Source organism: Phocoena sinus, chromosome 3 (assembly GCF_008692025.1).
Source record: "Phocoena sinus isolate mPhoSin1 chromosome 3, mPhoSin1.pri, whole genome shotgun sequence".
Classification (NCBI taxonomy): domain Eukaryota; kingdom Metazoa; phylum Chordata; class Mammalia; order Artiodactyla; family Phocoenidae; genus Phocoena; species Phocoena sinus.
In genome coordinates this window covers 6,102,465-6,123,304 of record NC_045765.1, presented here as the reverse complement: position 1 = coordinate 6,123,304, position 20,840 = coordinate 6,102,465, and the positions used below count along the sequence as shown (strand labels likewise).

The window sequence follows — 20,840 nt, the reverse complement described above, 5'->3', positions numbered from 1 at the left end:
GAGAAGACGGCTGTCTGCAAGCCAAGGAGAAAGACTTCCGAATGAAACCAACCTCGACCCTGGACTTCTCGCCTCCAGAACTGTGAGGAAATGTGTTTCTGTTGTTTAAGCCCCCAGCCTGTGCTTTCTTTTGGCAGCCCTAGTGAACTCACACACCCAGGATGCACCTGAGTAAGGTGGCAGCCCATTGGGTGCCTAGGGATGTGTGTGTCGGGGGGACAAAGATGAAGATGGACCCTTTCTCCATGGCCTTGGTTTCCTCCTCCTCCCGTGTGAACCTGAAGCCATCACTTTAACTGCACCACCGAGGATGCCCGCTTCCCTTCACCCTCGAGCATCTTAAGCCGCTGGGCCCTGGCTGGGTGGAGGAGTGGAAATAACACCCCACAGATGCTACCACGAAACCACGACCCTCCACCCCAGCTGGGTTCTCCTTCCCCAGAGTGGTCCATGGAAACCATCCCCCCGGCCCCTCCCCTCTCCCCAGCTCCCATGCCCACCCCCGAGTTATCTGCGTCCTGCTCAGTCCTTCCTCCTGCCCATCCAACAGTACCCAACTCACAGGTTTATGGTGAGGATTAAACTGCGTCCCCATAGTGCTCAGCCCACGCCTGAGAGGCACTCTTACTCCACGTGGTTGCGGGGCTCCTGCCCATCATTTCTAGAGGACGCGCGATTCCCCAAGCCAGCTGCGTCACTGTGCGTCTAGATCACTGCCAACCTTTTACTCGTTGAAAGGGGTTCCCCGGTAGCCTAGTGGTTAGGACTCTGGGCTTTCACTGCCATGGCCTGGGTTCAACCCCTACTCATTAAAGGCTGTAAGAATAGCCCTTCCACTGGGGGCTCAGGACACTTTTCAGTGGTTTAACCAAAGGGTGAGACTATGACCCCTGTAAGATGCTGGGTAAGTATCTTCCAAAGGTTTTGGAATTTTCTGATTATCACGGCCACCACCCTGAGGAAAGCCAGTGTCCGGGTCCCGGCAGCCCTGGAATGATCACCCGAGGGCCACTCTGAGGTTTGTTGACTCCCGCCACACACACCCCCCCCCACCATGAACTGTCTGTTTCTGATCTTTGCTCCTTTGGTTCTTATCAATTTGCGTGAGCTTTTAACAGCTGATAACACACCTGGCTTTTCCTCCGGCGCAACTTGCTCTTAACTACGCGAGATCAGAGGTTAGCACTGGTGGAGCACTCCGAGACATGCCACCGGCTGTGCTTTCGGACCTTTCGTCTGGGGAGCTGGGTGGTTTGAGGGTTTCCTGCTACATGGAATGTGGGAGTTGCCAGGGTGGGGCAGAGGCCCCGTAATGGGAACACCCACCCTTGGTTGCACTTGCCCGGCACATCGGGACAGGTGGGAGGCACCCTGGCAAATCCACGGGCCCCTGGCCTGCTTCCCATGGGAGGCTGGATGAGGAACAGGGCTGGAGAATGGTCACAGCCAGGTGAGCCAACGACTGATAGGCACGCAGCCTCCATCTCATTTACAAAGAAAAGATTTGGGAAAACAGCCTGGCAGTTCCTCAAAAAGTTAGAGTTATTGTGTCATCCAGCCACTCCACTTCTAGGTATCTACCCAAGAGAAATGAAAACACATGTTCGTACAAACACTTGTCCATAAACGTTCACAGCAGCATGATTCGCTAGAGCCAAAAGGTGGAAACAGCCCAGAAAACGTCCATCGATGGATGAATGGATCAACAAAATGTGGTCCAGCCACACAGTGGAATACTACACAGTCCTAAAAAGGAAGGAGGTACTAAATCACACTACAGCACAGAGGAACCTGGAAGACATGATGCTCAGGGAAAGAAGCCAGGCACAACAGGCCACATATTGTACGATTCCATTTATATGAAGTGATCAGAACAGGCAAATCCATGGAGTCAGAAAGTAGACTAATCGTTGCCAGGGGCTAGGGGAGGGACTGCTAATGGGCATGGGGTTCCTTCTTGGAGTGATGAAAATGTGCTAGAATGAGATAGTGTGAATATACTAGAAACCACTGAATTTCTGCTTAATTTTTTTTTTTTTTTTTTTAAGAAGCACTGCAAAAAGCCCAGCAGAGACATGTAAAACATTTAGAGACAGAGCAAGAAGGAGAACCTGTATGGCATGAAAAAGAACAGTTGGGTTTTTTAAAAAAACCCAGAAATCTTAAAAATGGAAAAAAAAGAAAAAAAAAGTGACACAGCGGTTACTACCTGGTCACTGGCAGAAATGAGGAGGGTGACATGATGGTGGAGGTGAAAGTGATCACCGTCAATAACACGGTGACCCTCAGAATCAAAGCTGTTCTAACCTTTGACCCAGTGGGAGATAAAATGCAAAATGCCACTGCTGTTCTTGCCGGAAGGTCACCCGAGTGTAAGGGGCATGGGTCAGATCCAGAAAGGTAATTCTGGAAACCAACACTCGCCACGCTCACTCAGGTCAGTGACCCGTGTGATCTCATGCTGGGGCATTTGGGGACTTCGCTTCTCAGACGAGTTGGGGAGCCCTTCCTGCTCTCCCAGGCACTAAGCATAGAATTTCCTTTACGGGGCTGCATCACAGTGGTTGTCCCAGGCATCATCTGCTCTGCTTGGGGCCTGCTCTATGTGTGTCCCTGGTGCCCCCTGTTTTTTACAAATAGGCACACGGAGGCTCGGGGAGGTTATCAGCACAGCAGTTCCTGGACGAAAGCCCTGTGCTTCTGTGCCCGCTCCAGGGCCAGGCTCTTCGGATGAGAAATGTGTACAAGTAGGAAGCACGGGCGACCCACACCCGGAAGGAGCCAGCGCCCGTGGCCACCCACTCTTCCAACACTGAAGTAATCAGGGCCATGAGCCCCAAAGGGTTGCCCACCCAAAACTAAACTCAACCGTCCAGGGAAAGGTCAGTACAGCTTTCTGGTTTTCTAAATAACTCACCTATTCAGCACTTGCGATGGAATCAGGTTGAAGTCGGGCCCCAACGAGCTCAAGCGCCAGAAGGTTCTCTGGGCTCGACCAGGCTGCCCGGCTTCTGTCCAGAGCAGGATGGGTGCTCTGCTTCAATGCTTTGGCTCTGTTTGGGGGCTGACCAGTGAACGGCACCCGTGACATTTAAACCTATTGTTTTGGCCGTGCTGCGCAGCCTGCAGGATGTCAGCTCCCCGACCAGGGATCGAACCTGTGCTCCCTGCAATGGAAGTGCTGAGTCCTAACCACTGGACTGCCAGGGAGTTCCCTAAACCCATTTCTTATGTCCCCAAGATACCCCCCCCACACACACACACTCGGAGCCCTGTAAGTGGTCCAGATGTCATGGCTTCCCCATCGCTGTGCCTAACGACTCGGGCCACCACCTTCTCCACACGTGACTGTCACTAAGTCCCAGAGATCCCACCTCTAAGACATCTGGAATCCTCCTCCTCTCCATATGCCGCCCAGGCCTGCTTTGACAGCTCTCCCGAGGGGTTTTCTTGACAGCCTGCCTCTTTTGAAGAGTGCACACCCCGCCTGCCTCTGGGTCCCTTCCTTCTAACAAATAAGCAAAGAATCATGTGAAGTGTCTCATTTAAAGTTCTCTTTAGCTGAAAGACAAATTCTTTTAGGTGCCCACTGCCTATGGCAGGAATATCAGGGTCCTGTGGCTGCTACAGTAAATGACCACAACCTTGGTGGCTTAAAACAAGACACATTTATTATCTTACAGTCCTGGAGGTCAGAAGTCCAAAGTTAGTCTTACCGGGCTAAAATCAAGGTGCCGGTGGGTCTGCGGTCCTCCTGGAGGTGCTAGGAGAGAATCTGTTTCCCTGCCTTTTCTGGCTTCTACAGGCTGCCTGCATTCTTTGGCTCACGGCCACGTCCTCCATCTTCAAAGATGTCAATGGCATCACTGCTTATAGTACTGCTGCATCTCCTTCTCTGCCCCTCCTGCCTCCCTCTGATAAGGACCCTTGTGATGACACTGGTCTCATACAGATAATCCAGGGTCACCTGCCCACCTCCAGATCCTTAATCCCATGTGCAAAGTCCCTCTTGCCAGGTCAGGGAACACCTTCACAGGTCCAGGAGACCAGGACATGGACCGCTTGTGGGGCAGTTATTCTGCCCACCACAGCAAGACCAACCTACTTTTTCTGAAAAGGGCCCCAGGGTAAATATTTTAGGCTTTGTGGGCCATCTGATCTCTGTTGCCAAGATTGGCTACACAATTTATAGAGCCTGGTGCAAGATAAAAACATGGGGCTCCTCATGTTCTGAATTTCAGAACAGCGACAGCAGAAGTGCAAGGCCCTGTGTCACTGCATCGTTTACGTGGCCAGAAAGCAGGCCCTGCCTGAGCAAGTCCACCTCTGCTCCTGCGGCCTGAAAGCAGCCACCAGCAACACATGGACGACAGGTGCGGCCGTGTTACCATCAAACTTGATGGATGCTGAAACTGCACGTCATGTAATTTTCCCATGTCACAAAATGCTATTCTTCTTTTTTTTCCAGCCATTTAAAAATGTAGGGACTTCCCGGTTGGCACAGTGGTTAAGAATACGCCTGCCAGTGCAGGGGACGCGGGTTTGATCCCTGGTCAGGGAAGATCCCACATGCCGCAGAGCAACTAAGCCCGTGCGCCACAACTACTGAGCCTGCGCTCTAGAGCCCGTGAGCCACAACTACTCAGCCCTCATGCCACAACCACTGAAGCCTGCACGCCTAGAGCCCGTGCTCTGCAACAAGAGAAGCCACTGCAATGAGAAACACACCCACCACAACAAAGAGTAGCCCCCGCTCTGCGCATCTAGAAAAAGCCTGGGTGCGGCAACAAAGAGCCAACACAGCCAAAAATAAATAAATAAAATAAACAAATTTATTAAAAAATAAAAAAATGTAAAACTCGTTTGTAGCTCACAGGCGGTACAAAAGAAGAGCCATGGGTGGAATCGGGCTGTAGTCTGCCGGCTCCTGGTCTGATGGATAAAATCCCACCTTCCCTGCCTGACTCTCTAGGGCCCTTTGCAGCTGGAGACAGACACCTCTCCAGTCCCATCTCACCATCCTCTTTCCTCATGACCTGCATTTGGCGTGTCCCACCGCTCCCTGCTCCTGAACCACGCTCGGGAACAAAAGTTGTGCCTTTGCTCTGGCTGGTCCCTCTATCTGGAAGCCCCACTTCCCACATCCTCTGGCTGGTAGACCCTTGCTCCTGCTGTCCTCTGGCCCAGACGCTGCCCTCATGAGAGGTGGTGCTCTGTGCCTGGCCCTCGTCACACTAACTGGGTTTATGTGTCTACACGTCCTCTTCTCCCTTGCAGCAGTGATGTCCTCGAGAGCAGGAACCCAAGCTGAGTCATCTTTCTGTCTCCTGATCTCACGGACCCTCAGAGCATGTGCTTAGAGAGATAACAAGAATAACCTGGGGACTTCCTTGGAAGTCCAGTGGTTAGGACTCAGCACTCAGTGCTTTTACTGCCAAGGGCTGGAATTCGTTCCCTGGTTGGGGAACTAGGATCCCACGAGCTACGCAGCGCGGCAGAAGAAAAAAAAAAAAAGAAAGATTGGATAAACTAATAAATGGGGGGAAGAAGAGGTAAGTCTTTCATGCAGAAGAATTCCACATAACTTAAGTAGATATCCACCCTTGAGAAGGGGAACAGACATCTCCACTCTCCGTGTGGGCTGCACATAGCGACTACCTTCCAAAGGAAAGGGGGGAAAAGTGACTTTATAGTGGAGAAACCTGACAAATACTAACTCTACCAGGTGATGAAAGCCAATATCAACATGCATAAATAAAGCTGATAGTATGTATCCTTGATATGATGTAATAAGGATGGCACTTTACCTCTTTGGTCTTCCTCCCCCAAACCCATCATCCCAGTATTACCACGGAAAAATACCAGACAAATGCCAATAGAGGGACATCCTACCAAATATTTTTTTTGCGGTACGCGGGCCTTTCCCTGCTGTGGCCTCTCCCGTTGCGGAGCACAGGCTCCGGATGCGCAGGCTCAGCAGCCATGGCTCACAGGCCCAGCCGCTCCGCGGCATGTGGGATCTTCCCGGACCGGGGCACGAACCCGTGTCCCCTGCATCGGCAGGCGGACTCTCAACCACTGCACCACCAGGGAAGCCCCCTACCAAATATTTGACCAGCCCTTCTCAGAACCATCAACACCATCAAAAACAAGGAAAGTTGGAGAACCTGCCAAAGCCAAGAGGAGCCTAAAGAGACAGGACAACTAAGAGAATAGATTTTGGGACCTCCCTGGTGGTCCAGCAGTTAAGACTCCGCACTCCCAATGCAGGCGGTCCGGGTTCGATCCCTGGTCAGGGAGCTAGATCCTGCATGCTGCAAGCTGCAATGAAGATGCCGCGTGCCGCAACTCAGACCCAGTGCAGCCAGATAAATAAATTTTTTTTTTTTAAAAGGGATTTTTTTGGCCGCACCATGCGGTATGTGGGGTTTTAGTTCCCCGACCAGGGATCGAACCCATGCCCACTGCCCGGATTCTTTTTTTTTTTTTTTTTTTTATGCGTTACGCGGGCCTCTCACTGTTGCGGCCTCTCCCGCTGCGGAGGACAGGCTCCGGACGCGCAGGCTCAGCGGCCATGGCTCACGGGCCCAGCCGCTCCGCGGCATGTGGGATCCTCCCAGACCGGGGCACGAACCCGTGTCCCCTGCATCGGCAGGCGGACTCCCAACCACTGCGCCACCAGGGAAGCCCTGCCCGGATTCTTAACCACTGGACCTCCAGGGAAGTCCCAAGAATAGATCTTAAAAAGTTCTCATCACAAGGGAAAAAAAAATTGTAACTATGTGTGGTGATGGAGGTTAATCATTAACCAAACTTATTGTGATCATTTTGCAATATATACATGTATCAAATCATTATGTTGTATACATAAAACTAATGCAATATTGTATGTCAATTATATCTCTTTTTAGAGAGAGAAGACAACTAAATGTAATGTGGTATCCTAGATGAGATTCTGGAAGAGAAAAAGGACATTAGGTAAAAACAAAGGAAATCTAAACAAACATGAACTGTGGTTGACAATAATGTATCGATATTGGTTCACTAAGTGTAACAAATGTATCATACTAATGAAAGATGTTACAAACGGTATGGGGAAAATGGCAACCCTGTATCTTCTATGCAACATTTCTGCAAATCTGAAATTCTTCTAAGAAACAAAGTCTATTAATGATAGCAAGGATAAAGCACAGATGAAGGAATGAAAGACTACATTATTCATCACGGTGACAGTGACTATAGCTCCCCTCTCACAGAGCTATTGTAAGGACTCCATAGAACCCACATAAAGCATTCAGCACACAGTACAAGCTCAACTCAGAGCACTGGACTTGTCGACATTCTACTAAATCTATGCCATCCACTCTGGGAGCCACGAGCTCTAGGTGACCAAATTTAAATTAAATAAAAATTAAGTACATTAAAAACTCAGTTCTTCAGTGCCACCAGCCACATGTCAAGGACCCAAAAGCCACATGGAGCTAGTGGCTATTAAATTAGGCAGTGCTGATAAAAAAAAAAAAACCCAACATGCCCACCATTACAGAAAGTTCTATTGGACGAACACTGCACAAAACCATAAATGGCATGATTATTGGTTCAGTGTTCTTGACTCCTTGGGGTCCTTCTGCAAATCCTATCTTCTTAACCTTCCTGACAGCCCTCTTTCAAAGTGCAACCTCCACACCCCACCCTTGCCCTATGTCCAATTTACTTTTCAGTCTTACCACTTTTCACCACTTGGTGTGGAATCCACTTGATTTCTTTCCTGCCTCCCCATCTAGCTCTGCATGGTCCGATGCGGTAGCTGCTATCAGTTGTGGCTGTTGAGCCCTTGACACGTAGCCAGTCTAACTTCAGATGGGCTGTGAGTGTAAAAGACATACCAGATTTCAAAGGCATGAAAAGAAAAAAGAATGTAAAAAGATCTCATACCTTTTTATATTGGTTACACGCTGAAATAACATTTGGACATAAATTGGATTAAATAAAACACATGATTAAAATTAACATCACTTGTTTCTCTCTCTCTTTCTCTTTTTTTTTTTATCCTTTAGTATGGCTACGAGAAATTTTAAATTATGCGCGTGGGTAACATTTGTGGTTCGCTTACAGTTCTTATGGACAGCGCCAGTCTAGAATGTCAGCCAAATAGAGGCAGGTATTTTTGTCTGTTCACTGTCCATACAGTGACTGGCACATAGTAGGCGCTCAATTAAATTTTAACGAATGGATGTTAGTCAGAGCCTCTGGAAACCCGCTAGTTCTAATAATCAACACTGATGGTACACTGATCACGTCCCAGGCCCCACTTCCTCACTACACCTGATAAGGAAACTGAGGCCCGGCGACGTGACGTCAGCCCATGCCCAACGGCACGTAGTGCGGAAACGTCGGGGCCGGGATTCGAACCCGGGTTCTGTCCCCAGAGCCCTGGCGTGCTTACCGTTCCTACCGCGCAGGGTGGTGACGGCGGCCGCGGCGGCGGCGGGACAGACAGGCGCGAGACCCACAGCATGCCCTCGACAAGGGGCATGGCTCTTCGGCCACCGCCATCCATCGGCCTCCGTGGTCCAGGCCCCAGTCGACCCCCTCCGCGGCCATCGCTGGCCACCCGCGTCTCTGCCTGCAGCCGAGCCCTCCTCAGGCGGCGCCAGACGGAAGTCCCGCCTCCGCTGCGCGCTCCGATTCGCCGCGACAGCAACGCGGGCCAATGAGGAGCGCGCCGTGGCGGACGCCGGCCAATGGGCGCGCGCGCCGGGGGGGCGTGTCCGGGCCGTGGGCCGGAGCGGGTCGTGCGCGCTGAGGAGGAGCCGCCGCCGCCGCCGCCGTCGCCGTCGCCGTCGCCGCCGCCGCCGCCGCCGCCGCCGCCGCCGCCGCCGCCGCCACTGCCACTGCTACCGAGGCCGAGCGGAACCGTTAGCGCCGCGTCGCCGCCGCCCGCCCGCCCCGGAGCAGACCCGGGCCCGCCCGCCCGCTTCCAGGTGAGGCGGGGGCCTTTGGCGGCGCCCGACGGGGTAGGCCGCGGCAGGCCTGATCTCGCCTGGCCGGGCCGCGGGCGCTCGCGGGCCTGCACCGGTGGAGGCCCAGGCCGCGCCGGGCCAGGGGGGGACGCGCGCGGGCCTCGGCGAGCGGGCTGGGGCCGGCCGGTGTGGGCGCCGGCGACAGGCCCCGGGCCGGATTCTTCGGCCGCCGGGAGGGCTGGGATAGGGGGGCACGGCGTGGGCACGCGCCTGGCGGCCGGGTTCCGAGGCCGGGCCCGAGTAGCCTTGCAGGCCGGGTATCCGGGGGCGGGAGAGCGAAGCCAGAGGCGAGGGAGTGGGGTGGGCGTCTTCCGCGCGCAGAGGTCACGGCCCACGGGCTCGCTCCCCCGGGAAATCCTACACATTCTTTTGTGGTCGTTGTCAGAGGACCGCGGCCGATCTGAGGTCCTCCTAGAAGTGTGCAAACCCTTCAGTATGTATGAGAGTCCTAGAAAAAAAAAATTTTTTTTGAACGCCATCTCTAACAAACAATTTTTGGGGCGTGGGACGTTTGGATTTGTAAAGTGTGTGTGTGTGTGTGTGTGTGTGTTGAAAACACAAACTGCACGCAATTGAACAATGGGGGATGGATGCTCTTCCTTTTCCGGCGTCCTTTGCTGCTAGGCTTATTAAAATGGGTTCTAATACCTGCCGTGTGTAGGGCAGGTGGGGAAGGACTTCTGCAGGTGCTGCCCCTGGAGGAATAGAGCACACACCCCCCTTTACTGAAAGTATTCATGGGGGATCCGGATAGCCAATGCTCCAGAAGTGGGACGATGGGGAGGAGGATTCACTAGAGAAGGGTTTCTCAGCCTTGGCACTACTGACATATTGGGTCTGATCATTCTTGGTTTGGTGTGGGGGGAGCTGTCCTGTGTGTTGTAGGATGTTGGGTATCATCCCTGGCCTCTACTCACCAGACGCCAGCAGTGTCCTCATTCCCCAGTTGTGAAGATCAAAAATATCTGCAGACATTGCCCAGAGTATCACACACATACACACTCACACGTGTGAGAACCACCACTGGACTAAATGATCTTCCACTAAAAGGTCCCCTAGCCCCATTTCTGATGCCTTGGAATCCAGTGCTCCCAAGACGTTGAACAAACTCAACTGTGGGAGCCTTAGTTTTCTTATCTGTAAAATGGGATGGATTAGAATATTGCCCTGCAGATTTAAGGGTGTGGGAAGCGCCTTGCATCGTGCGTGACCTGTGCCTGGTAGACACTGAATTTATAATGTTATAAGTAGTCGACAGTAGTATTTAGTGGGGATTTACTGTGTGCTTTCTACTCACAGATGTTTATCTCCAGCCCTTGAGGTAGGTGCTGTGTGTTGTAATTTTCATTTTAGGAACAAAGAAACTGAGGTTTCGATGGGTCACTTAATGAGACCAGTCTCACACAGGAAAGTGGCTGATGGTAGGATTTGAACTCAGGCCCTCTGACTCAGAGTCCTTACTCTTAACTACTGGGGTTTACTGTTCTTATAATCCCAGGGTCTGGGGGACCCCGAGAGACATTCCATTCAGTTGTCATTGAGCATTTTCAGTGTGCAAAGCTCTGTGGTGGGATCTGTTATAAAATTCTGCGACTTCAAGGCCCATGAAGAAGCCAAGATATAAGAACATCTCAAAATGTGGAAATAAATCACGTTTATGTTGAAGCACTTGGTTTTGAGGAGGCGGAGTTTCAGGTTGGATGTGTTCAATCTGAGGTCATGGGGCAGCAAGTGGAAAATGAGAGGAGAATTATGAAAATACCATCTTCCTAATGCCTTGCTTTTGCCTCTCTCACTCCTGCCTCCCATCTCTATAATCTTTCCACACTCCAGCAAGAGCTGTCTTTTTTAAATGCAGATCTGGTTATGTTACTCGCAATTAAGAGTCTTTGGGTGGAAAAAAAATTAATTTTTTAACCTCTTTAAGTGGCTTAAAAGCTAAAGTTTGGGGTCCCAGGTCTTGCACTTTCTAACGCTCCCCTCCTTTCTGAGTTCACCTGCACATAGGCCCTAAACTCTGACACCCTCTGCCTGTTGCACCCATTGCCTGGAATGCCGTTTTCCTCCACCTAGAGATCTCTTTCTCATGCTGTGTGGCCCAGGTCAGAGCTCACTCACCATTTTAAGCCTCCCCTGACTGCCACTCTTTCTCTACCCACGCTGGAGTCAACTATTACCTCGCCTGTGTTCCCATCTCATTCAATGGAATCAAATTAAATGCTGAATGGTGAAAGAAGTGCAGTTACCTCCTTTCACCCCTAGGTGGAAGTAGTGAAGCAGCGAGGCCGACCTGAGATTTTGGGTCAGGGGAAGACCAGAGGAAACCAGCCTAGGGAAGGGAAGTTAGTCTTGCTTCCCGCCTTTAACCAACTCTCTCCGCTCCGCTACTGTGTCCCAGGTCCTGTGCTAGGCTCTGGGGAGGCACTGGTGATTGCGATGTGTGCATAGATCGTTTTAGCCCACTCTGTTGAGTGTGGTGATCGTTATGCGCTGGCTGACGGAAGCACAAAAACTGTTAACTTAGCCTTGGTGGGCAAAGGAGGTCACAGAACGCTTCCCAGAGGAGGTGAAGCGTGAGGGGAGGGGTTAGCCAGGCCAGGACTGTGGGGGAAGGGCTTGGCAGGAGACTGGGACAGCATCCGCAAAGGCACGGAGGTGGGAACATCTAGGTTTGTTCAGGGAACCACATGGGGTCTGGTATCTCAGAGGTAAGAAAGGTGAAGTGAGGGGTAGCAAGAGGACTCGCACAGCTGGTGTGCAGAGGGCTTGGCTGTTGGCCTGTAGGCCAGGCCAAGGGTGTCTGTTGGGCAGTTTCAGTCCACAAAGTGAAGGGGTCAGTTCTGCACGCTGGAGGCGGATATTGCTGAAGACTGGCAAACCATTGAGGAGGTGATTACTTTCCCATAAAGCAGAAAAGTTGCTAATATGACCCAGGACTGTAGTCGGGAGAGAGAGGGGGTGGGTTTGAGACACGGTTAGGGGGTAAAGGACACAGGGCTCAGTGGGTGTTTAGCTGTGGGACGTGAGCTAGAGAAAACATGGGTGGATGATTCTGGGTCCCTGCCTGAGTGCCTGGCAGATGGATACGGTCACTAAGAGAAACAGAAGGCTGGAGAAGGAGCAGTTTAGAATGTAGACGTGGACAAAAGAGCGCATCACTCGAGTAGGGTGCGCGCACGTGGATATACAGACAGGAAGTGGGAAGGTGGCAGAAGGTACTGTCTGTGTCCGTATGTGTTGACGGGACTCGCTCATATGATCACCGTCCATCCTCACGTGACCCAGGGCCTCGCGTGTACTGGCCAAGTCAGTGAGCACAGTTTTATAGACTGAGCCCGCCTAACCTTACCGCTTGCGCGTTGTGGGGAACGGGGAGAAGTGGAAGAAATTGCCTCCTTGAGGAATTTACACCCTGAATTGGGGAGAAAAGACATAGATGTGTGAGATTAAAGTAATGAAAGGAGGAAGCCGTGAGTGGTGACAGCATCGAGACTATTGAAAGAAATGATTGTACGTTGCTTGAGTTTTGTTCTTGATGAAAGAGCCGGTGTCCAAACTGGTCGCTGTGACCAGAGAGGCGTAGGCAACAGTTTCCAGGTGCAGCCAGCAGCCCAAGTGAGTAAGAAACGAGGCGAGTGCAAACAGGTCCAGAAGCCTGAGGGGACCAGTTTGGGCAGGCAAGGGTCAAGAAGGTGGACTTGGAGATAAATCTAGAAAAGTATGCCATGGTCAGGTGGTAGAGGGTTTCTGGGCACAGTCAAGAGGTGAGCTCAGAAGATCGCTTTTCTGAGTGAGAGGTTAGGATGGACAGACCAGTCAAAGGCTTTTGCGGTACTGAGATGGTCTGGTACTGGCCTGAATTTGAGGGTTGGGACTGGGATTGCTTCTTTATCGTATACACACATTGCCTTGCTCGTGCTGGCACGTGGTCGCACTCCGTGTGTGCTGGGCAAAGGAAGAGTTAGAAAGGAGCTCAGAAGTGACTGGATCCATCAGACAGGCATTCATGCCAGAGGAAAGATTTACAGGAGAGGGAACAGTCCAGAGCAACCCAGTGGCAAGACTGATGTCACCACGAACAGAAATGGGGAGACAGAAGGAACAGGAGTGATCTGGAGGGAGAAGACCAAATGACTCTCGGTTCGAAATAATCGTGTGGCGGGGAGACCAGTTAGGAGTCAGTCTAGGCAAGAGGTGACAGTGACCTGAACAAGGATGATGGCAGTGAGATGGAGGGAGAGTGAGACATCTCAGGTGTAAAACTGACAGAACTTGGTGCTTACTTAGGTTTGGGGAATGGACAGAGGTGGCCTGGGGGACAAGTGCGTGCGTGTGCCACCAAATGAAGTAATTCGGGGGAGGAAGAGGTTTGAAGAGGGGGGCGAGGACAGGCAGAGAGGAGATGAAGGTGTTTGCAGCTGGAGGTGGGGAGGGCAGGGAGACACGTGCTCACCTTGATTTTGTTGATAAAGTAAGAGTAGGGGGACAAGACTTGAATAAGTTTCATATCTTTGGTGAACAGATAAGGAGGCCCGTTGATTCGTCCAAGGTTGCGTGTGCGACTGGTGAGTGATTGAGCAGGACTACCCGCGAGATCTTCCACGTTCCATGGGGCACTGCGCTCGTGGGCCCAGGCTGGTAGAACCGCATGTGGCTTCCGTGGAACCCAGACCCATTAGAAATGGCCTCAAAGGTGTGGATCGGTTCCAGGGTCCCAAGGGGAAAGGGTCAAAGTGTTCCTTAGTAAACCTGAGGTGAGTGGTGAAGTGGGCGCTCACCAAGTGTCGGGAAGTGTGCTGAGAGCTGCAGAGCAGTGGGTAACACCCCAGTTTGCAGGCAAGGAAACGGAAGCTCAGGGAAAGGAAGTGACGTCCCCACAATGGTTCGGCTGATTAGCCGTAGGGTTAGTGTTGGAACTCAGGTCTGTCAAAGCCCGTGAGTTTTTCCCGCTGTGCCATGTTGCTTTGCAGTTCCCTGTGAGAGCCCTGGAGGGCCCTTGACCAGCCAGAAAGAAGCCAGGACTCCTAGCAGCGCTCTGGGTCTGATCAGGTCCCCTTGGGACCCATGGGGCGCTTTGACTGGGCCAGACACTGGGCTGCACCGATGGGCACCTGCTCTGCCCCTCCCCTGGGCTTCTCAGGCTGGCAGGCGTGGAGTTGCTGTGACTTAGATGAGCTGCCCACTGGGCATCTTTCCCCTCTGTGGGCGGTGGGAAGGGACGAGTAAGGAAACGCGGATCAAGTCGACCTAAAAGAGCCCTCACCTTGCGTAGCACTTATAATTGGGTCAGGTGGTGCCTTCGGTTTCTTTCTGGCACCACAGCGTTTCTTGGGTGACCTTGCATTCCTAAGACTTTTACCTTGAAGAACTCAGGACTATACATCTGGAAAGGACTGCAGAAATAATTGAGTCCAAGCCCTGTCGTAGGATGTGTGAAGTGTCAGGGTTGAGCCTGAGGTTATATTTGACTGTTCTAGTTTTGTTCTGGCCCAAGTAGTTTAGAAAGCCTGCTCTGTGACTATAAAATGAGACAGATTCTCAGGGGTGCCTGATGGAATCCGGTCTTGCTCCTTTACATAGGTACCATCTACGCATGTTTTATATATATACATACACATGTACACGTACATAGATATTGTATCTGTTCCTTATATACATAGTAGGTATACTACTGATGTGAACAACATCTGTGAAGTCACACAGACAACCAGGATCGCTTAAAATAGTGCAGTAGGGCTGAAAACCCTCAGAGATCATCCTAAAAGGACTTCTGCTTGGTATATCTGTTACCAGAAACATTTCCAAATCAGCAGGAATTGCTTTGCTAAACTAAGTTTCCCTTTTGCTCCCTGCAATTGACTTTGATTCTGTGGGTTGGGATGGGATGGGATGATTCTAAAAAAGTAAGATACCAAGTGTATTAATAGACTGTCAGTACAATTTCCAACCACCCTTCTTTAATGTAAAAGAATGCACCAAATACACATGATTCCCAGGTGAGTCTGAGACCCTGTGTCTGTTCCCCCCTCCTGTGTCTGTTCCCCCCTCCTGTGTGTGCCTGCATGATGCACCTACATTTTGCCAGGTACCTTGGGTTTACCTGGGGACCCTTGGCCTTGAAGCCTTGGGCCTCAATGCTTTCACCAGTGCTGTGGGTGAAAAGCAACTAATTACGAGTTGGAGTGATTCATGCAATAATAAAGGTTCACGCCAGTGGTATACGAGCACTGAGAACTAGAGCAACCAAGCGTCCTGGGAGACTCTTTAAAGACAAGTGAGGAGGTGGTGGAGACGGCGGGCAGTCCCTGCGAAGGGAGCAGCCATAACAAAGGCACAGGAAGATGAAGGTCTGCGGCGTGCTGGGGGAGCTCAAGTGAGGGGAGAAGGGGGACAAGCAGGGGCCATCGCAAAGGGCCTGGTGTTTCATCCTTGAAAGACAGCTCTGTAGCCATAGCTCAGGGCCTGGCCCTGCCACTGATTAACAGTGTGATGACTGCCCCTGAGCAAAGTCATGTAACCTCTGAGCCTCAGCAGGTGGTGACCCCACTGACAGGGAGAGCCGGGGGAGGGGCTAGCTTGATGGGGCTGAGAGCGACAACCTGGAGGAGAGCACAGGACAGCCACGCGGAGAGACACGCTGAGTCAGAGGTGGCCAGAGGTGGCCATGACTGGGAGTCATTGATTGTCAGGCAGATGCCAAGGCCAGGTTGTAGTTGGTACTTGTGGGAACAGAGCTGGTTTGGCCCTGTATCAGATATGCAGGTTTGGAAAGGTCGGGGGAAGGGGCCTGGATGGCAGGGTGGCACTGAAGCACCGAGAAACTGTGCTCTTGGTGTTTGGGTTCTTCATTGTTGCCAGTTGACCAAGAAGGGGGCCCGCAGGGGGCTGCTCAGCCTTGGCTGGGCCCGTCAGTCATGAGGAGTCAGCATGCCGAGGAGCAGGGCGTCGTGCAGAAGCTTCACTTTTTAAATCTTTTAAAATTTATTTTTTAATCCAATTTTTGGTGTAGAGTTGAGTTTTGATAAATGAGTGACCACCACCATGATCGTGATATTGGAAAATTTTATTGCCCGGGAAACAAAACTATTTCCTCATGCTCCCCCTGTGTCAACCCTTCCCCTGCTCCCTGCGCCCAGCAACCACTGATCTATCCCTGTGATTTTGCCTTTTCCAGAATGGAATCATGCAGTAGCCTTGAGTCTGGTTTGTTTCATTGAGCAAAATGTATTTGAGATTCATACAAATTGCGTGAATAGCAGTACCTTTGTATTGCTGAGCAGTATTCCATTGTATGGTGTACTGTAGTTTATCCACTGAAGGTTTGAGGGACATTTGGGTTGTTGCAGTTTTGGGTGATTATGAAGAAAGCTGCTCTGCATGTAAATCGAAGAAGTTAAGACACCACCTCACACCATACACAAAAATAAATAAAGACTTAAATATTAGACATGGCACCATAAAACTCCTGGAAGAGAACATAGGCAAAACATTCTCTGACATAAATTGTACCAATGTTTTCTTAGGTCAGTCTCCCAAGGCAATAGAAATAAAAGCAAAACTAAACAGGTGGGACCTAGTCAAACGTATAAGCTTTTGCACAGCAAAGGAAACCATAAACAAAATGAAAAAGACAACCTACAGACTGGGAGAGAATGTTTACAAACAATGCTACCGACAAGGGCTTACTTTCCAAAATATACAAACGGCTCATACAACTCAATAACAAAGAAACAACTCAATCGAAACATGGGCAGAAGACCTAAGTAGACATTTCTCCAAAGAAGACATACAGATGGGCAATAGGCATATGAAAAGGTGCTCAACATTGCTCATTATTAGAGAAATGCAAATCAAAACTACAATGAGGTACCACCTCACACTACTCAGAATGGCCATCATCAAAAACTCTACACATGGGACTTCCCTGGTGGTGCAGTGGTTAAGAATCCACCTGCCAATGCTGGGGACACAGGTTCGAGCCCTGGTCCGGGAAGATCCCACATGCCACGGAGCACCTAAGCCCATGCGCCGCAACTACTGAGCCTGCGTGCTAGAGCCTGTGAGCCACAACTACTGAAGCCCGCGTGCCTAGAGCCTGTGCTCCACAAGAAGAGAAGCCACTGCAATGAGAAGCCCATGCACCGCAGCAAAGAGTAGCCTCTGCTCACTGCAACTAGAGAAAGCCTGCGTGCAGCAACAAAGACCCAAAGCAGCCATAAATTAATTAATTAACTTAAATATATATATATATTTTAAAAATGTAATGTAATGGGTACAGCCACTTTGGAGAACGGTATGGAGGTTCCTCAGAAAACCTAAAAACAGAGTTACCATATGATCCAGCAATCCCACTCCTGGGCATATATCCAGACAAAACTCTAATTCAAAAAGGGACATGCACCCCTATGTTCATAGCAGCACTATTTACAGTAGACAAGACATGGAAACAACCTAAACGTCCATTGACAGATGAATGGATAAAGAAGATGTGGTACATATATACAATGGAATACTACTAAGCCATAAAAAAGAATGAAATAATGTCTTTGCAGCTACATGGATGGACCTAGAGATTATCATACTAAATGAAGTAAGTCAGAAAGAGCAAGACAAATATCATATGATATCACTTATATGTGGAATCTAAAATACGGCATGGGGACTTCCCTGGTGGCACAGTGCTAAGAATCCGCCTGCCAATGCAGAGGACATGGGTTTGAGCCCTGGTACGGGAAGATCCCACATGTGGCTAAGCCTGTGCGCCACAACTACTGAGCCTGCACTGTAGATCCCTCGAGCCACAACTATGAAGCCCACGTGCCACAACTACTGAAACCTAGAGCCCGTGCTCCGCAACAAGAGAAGCCACCGCAATGAGAAGACCGCGCGCTGCGATGAAGAGTAGCCCCCGCTCGCCGCAACTAGAGAAAGACCGTGTGCAGCAGTGAAGACCCAGTGTAGCCAAAAACAAATAAATAAATAAAAATTTTAAAATGATAAAATATGGCACAAATGAACCTATCTACAAAACAGAAACAGACGTACAGACATAGAGAACAGACTGTGGTTGCCAAGCGGGAGGGGAGGGATGGAGTGGGAGTTTGGAACTAGCAGATGCAAACTATTATATAAAGAATGGATAAACAAGGTCCTACTGTATAGCACAGGGAACTATATTCAATATCCCGTAATAAACCATAATGGAAAAGACTATGAAAAAGAATAAATAAATAATAAAAACCGAGTGTTAAAAAAATGCATAGTGCTTCCCTGGTAGCACAGTGGTTGGGAGTCCGCCTGCCGATGCAGGGGACACCGGTTCGTGCCCTGGTCCGGGAGGATCCCGCGTGCCGCGGAGCGGCTGGGCCCGTGAGCCATGGCCGCTGAGCCTGTGTGTACGGAGCCTGTGCTCCGCAACGGGACAGGCTGCAACAGTGAGAGGCCGGCGTACTGCAAAAAAACCAAAAACGAAACGTTACAGCCACTGTGGGAAACAGACTGGCACTTTCTTATGCCTAAGCATACTCTTACCATATGACCCAGCAACCTTTGCCTAGTCCTCACGTACAAGAAATAGTTTTGTTCATATAAAAACCTGTGCGATACCATTTATAGCAGCTTTATGCATTTTTTTTCCTTTTTTTTTCTTTTTTTTTGCTGTACGCGGGCCTCTCACTGTTGTGGCCACTCCCGTTGTGGAGCACAGGGTTAGCGGCCATGGCTCACGGGCCCAGCCACTCCGCGGCATGTGGGATCCTCCCGGATCGGGGCACGAACCCGTGTCCCCTGCATCGGCAGGCGGACTCTCAACCACTGCGCCACCAGGGAAGCCCTGCTGTAACGTTTTTACATTTCCACCAGCAGTACATGAAAGTTCTAGTTTCTCCACGTCCTCACCAGAACTTGATATTGTCTGTTTTGTCATCATTGTTTGCTTGCTTGCTTGTTTTGTTTGGTTTTAGGCCTCCTAGACGGGTAGTGGTATTTCGATGTGGTTGGTTGGTTTGTTTGTTTGTTGGCAGCACTGCACGGCTTGCAGAATCTTAGTTCGCTGACCAGGGATTGAACCCATCCCTCGGCAATGAAAGTGTGGAGTCCTAACCACTAGAGCACCAGGGAATTCCCTTGCTGTGGTTTTACTTTGCATTTTCCTAATAACTGATAATGTTGAGAAACTTTTCATGTGTTTATTTGCCATCCGTATATCTTTGGTTCAGTATCTGTTTACATCTTTTGCCATTTTAAAATCGGGTTGTTTTTTTCTTATTGTTAAGTTTCAAAGGTTTTTTAAAAGAATATGTTCTGGATACAAGTCTTTTTTCAGATATGTGATTTGAATATTTTCTTCCAGTCTGTGGATTATAGTTTTCCTAGCAGTGTCATTTGCAGGAGCAGAAGTTTTAAATTTTGATGATATCCAGTTTGTCAATTTATTTTAAATGAATTTGGCTTCTGGCATGGTATCTAAGAACTCTTTGCCTCACCTGGTGTCGCAAAGATTTTCTCCAAGAAATTTTTCTGTTGTTTACATTTTAGAACAAAGGTCGGCACACTTTTTCTGTAAAGAGCCAGATGGTAAATATTTTCAGCTTTGTGAACCATATGGTCTCTGTCACAGCTACTCAGCTCTGTCACTGGAGTGCAAAAGCTGCCATAGACAATTCATAAACAAATGGGAGTAGCTGTGTGCTAATAAAACTTTATTTATGAAAACAGGAGGTGGACTGAACAAATTTGGCCTGCAGGCCGTGGTTTGCCAACCACTGTTTTAGGAAGCTAACTTTTTACCAGGCATAGAGGACACCCCACTCTGGATAGCGAGAATGGGGTAATTACTGCCCAGTTTATCTTCCATGAAAGCAGGGCGAGGGAAAAGGCAGAAGAGTGGATGCCTAACTCAGAACAAGAGTGAAGAGAGAGGGGGATAAAGGAAAAAAAGAGGAAGGAGGAAGAAAAACGTTTGAGTCACATTTTGAGCAAACTTCAGTGTGCTTTAGAATTCTTCAGAGTTAACCCTTGTACTTTGGTTCAGGCTTCAACAGATGTTTTTGTTTGTTTGTTTTTGAGCTAATGATCTATCTTAAAGTCTCATGGCCACAGAAGGTTTAATAGATTTGTGGAGTTTTTCCTTATTAAACCCGTTAATGCCATGCTTTCTACTGAAAATTGTTATTTATTGAACCATCCCCCACTAATAACATACTTAGATTGTGTCCAGCACTTTACCAGCCATGGGGTCGGTGTGTTCCTCGCACATGTTTTCCTGCATATGTATGATTATTTCTGTAGAGCAGTTTCCTACAGCTCTGAGTCAGAGGGTAGCATTCACATTAAACATTTTGATAGGACCTGCCATGTTATCCTTCCAAAAGGTTGTACCATGTCACACTCATATCGATGGTGTATAAGGGTGTTTTTTCCTCCTTATCCTTACTTACACTGGGTTTTATCCATCCTGGATTGTATTCCATCTGACTGACACAAAGTAGCATCTCTTTTTATTTTGCATTTTCCTCATTGTTTGTGAACTTGAACTTCTTTTCATGGCTTATTAGCTCTATGAATTGCCAGCATCTATTAGTTGCAGCTCATGTATTTTGTCCACTTCTCTGCTAGTGATATGTGGGTTTTTTCTTTTTAATTTGCAGATGCCCCAAATCAACTTTTCTCAACCTCAGCAGTACTGACACTTTGGATTAGATCATTCTTGGTTGGGGCTGTCCTGTCCTGTACTGTGCTTTATGGAGTATTTAACAGCATCTCTGGCCTCTACCCACTAGGTGCTAGTGGCCCAGCACCACCCCCCAGTCCTGATAG

At 49.8% G+C, this 20,840-nt stretch overlaps 1 protein-coding gene across 1 annotated transcript in view; it reads left to right on the top strand.

Moving 5' to 3' along the window:
- The first annotated feature begins 8,773 nt into the window (after positions 1-8,773).
- Positions 8,774-20,840, top strand: part of ELAVL1 (ELAV like RNA binding protein 1) — a 34,386-nt gene continuing 22,319 nt past the window's right edge. The window contains exon 1 of the mRNA XM_032626669.1: positions 8,774-8,984. The gene's annotated coding sequence lies outside the window, so the exon portion shown is untranslated. The remainder of the gene's footprint in view (positions 8,985-20,840) is intronic.